Genomic DNA, 4857 nt, shown 5'->3' with positions numbered 1-4857 from the left:
TTTTTTTTTTTTTTTTATGTAGGGATGTGCAGTTTTATCCTATAGGCTTTAATGAGCTTTCGCATGTCCATTAGCAAATTGTACAAAAAAAAGTGTTTCCAACATGCTGAATCAACAGAAAATTTTAACATTTTGAAATGGATTCATACATCACAAAACAGTTTCACAGTTTTTATCTGGGGATATTCAGTTTTTCCCCAAAGGCCTGAAAGGACTCCCAAATGTCTTTTCACAGATTCTCCAAAAAGACTCTTTTCAACCTGCTGAATCAAAAGAAAGGATTAACTCTGTTAGGTGAATAAACACCTTACAAAGCAGTTTAATGGATCGCTAATTTCTGTTTTTTTTTTTTTTTTTTTTTTTTATTGGGGGAATTTTAATTTTTCCCAAAGGCCTCCATCAGATCCCAATTGTCTCTTCACAGATTCTCCAAAAATAGTTTTTCCAACTTGCTGAATAAAAACAACCCTTTAACTCTATGAGATGAATGCACACATCACAAAGTAGTTTCACAGTTAGCTTCTTTGTAGTTTTAATCTGGGGATATTAGGTTTTCACTTATCAGTCTCTAGGTGCTCCCAAATGTTCCTTTGCAGAATCTACAAATAGAGTGTTTTCAACCAGCTAGATTGAAAGAAAGGTTTAACTCTGTGAGATGAATCTACACATTGCAAAGTACTTTCACAGATAGCTTCTTTCTAGCTTTAATTTGGTAAAATTCTTTCTCCCCCATAGGTCTCAAAGGGCTCTGAAAAGCTCCTTCACAGATTATCCAAAAACAGTGTTTCCAACCTACTGAATCAAAATTAAAATTTAACTTGCTGAGATGAATCGACCTATCAAAAAGCAGTTTCAGAGATACCTACTTTCCAGTTTTTATCTGGGGATATTAGTTATTTTTCTGTAGGTCCCAATAATATCCTGAACGTCCTTTCAAAAATTCTCCAAAAAGTGCTTCCAACCTGCTGAACAAAAAAAGTTTTAACTCAGTGGGAAGAACCCACACATCACAAAGCAGTTTCACAGATAGCTCCTTTTAATTTCCTATCTGTGGGTTTTCAGGTTTTCCCCACAGGTCTCAATAGGTTTCCAAATGTTTCTTCACAGATTTTCTAAATATAATGCTTCCAGGCTGCTGAATCAAAAGGAAGATTTAACTCAGTGAGATGAATCCACATATCATAAGCAATTTCAGAGACAGATTCTTCCTAGTTTTTATCTGGGGATATTCAGCTTTTACTTGTATGTCTCAATGGGCTCCCAAAATTTTCTTCAAAGAATGTACAAAAAAAGAGTTTTCAATCTACTTGATCAAAATAAAGGTTAAACTCTGTGAGATGAATTCATGCATCACAAAGCACTTTCACAGATCGCTCCTTTCTACTTTTTATCTGAGGATACTGTTTTCCCCCATAGGCCTCAAAGGGCTCCCTAAAGTCTTTAAGATTCTCAAATTGTATTTGCAAACTGCTGGACAAAGAAAAGTTTGACTCTGAGATGAATCGACACAACACAAAGCAGTTTCACACATAGCTTCTTTCTAGTTTTTATCTGGGAATATTCAGTTTCTACTTATAAGCCTCAATGAGTTCCAAAATGTTCCTTCCCAGATTCTACACAAAGAGTGTTTCCAACGTGCTGAGTGAAGATAAAGGTTTACTTCTGTAGGATGAATTGACACATCACAAAGCACTTTCTCAGATAGTGTCTTTGCTCTTTTTTTATGTAGGGATGTTCAGTTTTTTTCCCATACACCTCAATTCGCTCTCAAATGTCCCTTCTCAGATTCTACATAAAGAGTGTATCCAATCTTCTGGATCAAAAAATAGTATTAACTTTGTGAGATGAATCCACACATCACAAATTAGTTTCATAGATAGCTTATTTCTAATTTTTATCTGGGAATTTTTGGTTTTTTCACATTAGCATAAATTGACTCTCAAATATTCCTTCACAGACTCTGCAGAAACAGTGTTTCCAATGAATAAATGAAAGGTTTAACTCTGTGAGATGAGTTAACAACTCACAAAGCAGTTTCACAGATAACTTCTTTCTATTTCTTTTGTTTGGGAATATTCTGTTTTTCCCAATATGTCTCAAAGGGCTCCCAAATGTCTTTCCACCGATTCTCCAAAAACAGTGTTTCCAACCTGCTGAATCAAAGAAAAGGTTTAACTCTGTGAAGTGAATCCACACATCACAAAGCGATTTCACAGACAACTTCTTTCTAGTTTTTATCTGGGTTTTTTCAGTTTTTACTTATAGGCCTCAATGGGTTCCCAAATGTTTCTTCACAGAATGTACAAGAGTGTTCTCAACCTCCTGCATTAAAAGTAAGGTTTATCTCTATGAGATGAATCCACACATCTCACTGCAGTTTTATGGATAGCTACATTCTAGTTTTATTGGGGGATATTCTGTTTTTCCCATAAGCTTCAATGGGCTGTGAAATGTCTTTTTGCAGATTCTACAAAAATAGTGTTTCCAACATGTTGAATCAAAATAAACGTTTAACTCTGTGACATGAATAGACACATCATAAAACAGCTTCACAGGTAGCTACTTTCTAGTTTTTATCTAGAGATATTCCTTTTTTTCCACAAAGGCCTCAATGGGATCCAAACGTCCATTTGCAGATTGTCCAAAAAGAGTTTTCCAACCTGCTGAATAAAAGGAAAGGTTTAAATCTGTGAGATGAATTCACATATCCCAAAGCACTTCCACAGATAACCTCTTTGTTGTTGTTGTTGTTATTTATTTTTCTTTGTTTTCTTTTCTGTAGAGATATCCAGTTTCATCCCATAGACTTCAATGGGCTCCCAAATGTCCTTTCATAAATTCTACAAAAAAAGTGTTTCCAAGATGCTGAATCAAAAGGAAATTTTAACTCTTTGAGGGGAATTCACACATCACAAAGTTGTTTCACAGATAGCTTCCTTCTGGTTTGTATCTGGAGATATTTGATTTTCCCAAAGGCCTCAATGGGCTCCAAATGTGTCTTCACAGGTTCTCCAAAAAGAGTGTTTCCAACCTGCTGGATATAACAAGAAGTCTAGCTCTGTGATATGAATTGACATGTCACAAAGCACCTTCACAAATACCTTCTTTCTAGTTTCTTATTATGGATATTCAGTTTCTACTTATAGTCCCCTATGCACTCCAAAATGTCCCATCTCAGATTCTACAAAAAGAATGTACCCAAACTGCTGGGTCAAAAGAAAGTTTTAACTTTGTGACATGAATCCGCACATCACAAATCAGTTTTACAGATAGCGTCTTTCTAGTTTTTATCTGGGAATATTTGTTTTTTCCACATTGGTGTCAATTGGCTGTCAAATGTTCCTTTGCAGATTCTCCAAAAATAGTATTTCCAATCTGCTGAATCAAGACAAAGGTTTAGCTCTGTTAGATGAAGCAACATCTAACAAAGCAGTTTCACACATAAATTCTCTCTAGTTTTTATTTGGGGATAGTCTGTTTTTCCCCTTAGGTCTCAATGGGCTCCAAAATGTCCCTTCACAGATTCTCTAAAAAGAGTGTGTCCAACCTGTGAAATCAGGAGAAAGGATTAAGTATGTGAGATGAATCCACACGTCACAAATCACTGTCACTGATAGTTTTTTTTTCCTACCTTTTTACAGGAATATTCAGATTCTCCCCAGAGGCCTCAATAGGCTCCCATATGTCCGTTCATAGATTCAACAAAAATAGTGTTTCCAACTTGTGGAATCAAAAGGAAGTTTTAACTCTCTGAGTTTAATCCACACATCACAAAGCAGTTTCACAGATAGCTTCTTTCTAGTTTTCATCTGGAGATACTCAGTTTTTCCTTATACTCCTCAATGTGCTCCCAAATGTCCCTTCACAGATTCTCTAAAAGGAATGTTTCCAAATTGCTGAATGAAAACAACCATTTAACTTTGTGAGATGAATCCACACATCACAAAGCAGTTTCTCAGATAGCTTGTTTCTAGTTTTTATCTGGGGATATTCAGTTTTAACTTATAGGCCCCAGTAGGCTCCCAAATGTTCTTTTGCAGAATCTACAGAAAGAGTGTTTTCACCAGCCAGATGAAAAAAAAGGTTTAACTCTGTGAGATGAATACACACATCAAAAATCAGTTTCATAGATAGATTCTTTGTAGTTTTTATCAGGGGATATTCTGTTTTTTCTTACAGACATTTATGGGGTCCTTAATATTTCTTTGGATGTTCTCCAAAATAGTGTTTCCACCCTGCTGAATGAAGAGAAAAGTTGAACTCTATGAGATGAATCCACACATCACAAATCAGTTTTATAAATAACTTCTGTCTAGTTTTTATTTGGGGATATTCATTTGTTTTTCCCATAGGCCTCACAGTGCTCTCAAAAGTCTCTTTGTAGATTCCAGAAAAAGACTGCATCCATTCTGTTGAATCAATAGAAAGGTTTAACTTTGTGAGATCCATCCACACTTCATAAAGCAGTTTTACCAATTGGTTTTTTCTAGTTATTGTCTGGGGATATTCGTTTTTTCCCCAAAGGCCTCAATGGACTCCTGGATGTCCCTTCGCTGGTCCTCCAAAAATAGTTTCCAACCCAATGCATGGAGACAAAGGTTTATCTCTATGAGATGAATGCACACATCACAAAATAGCTTCATAGGTAGCTTCTTTCTCATTTTTATTGAAGAATATTCTGTTTTTCTCCACAGGCCTCAATGGGTTCCCAAATGTTCCTTCACAAATTCTACAAAAAGAGTGTTTCCAACCTGATGAATCAAAAGAATGATTTACCTCTGTGAAATTAATACAAACATCACAATGCTGTTTCACAGATAACTTCCTTCAAGTTTTTATATGAGGATATTCGGCTTT

Source organism: Piliocolobus tephrosceles, chromosome 7 (assembly GCF_002776525.5).
Source record: "Piliocolobus tephrosceles isolate RC106 chromosome 7, ASM277652v3, whole genome shotgun sequence".
NCBI lineage: Eukaryota > Metazoa > Chordata > Mammalia > Primates > Cercopithecidae > Piliocolobus > Piliocolobus tephrosceles.
This window is presented reverse-complemented; position numbering follows the sequence as displayed.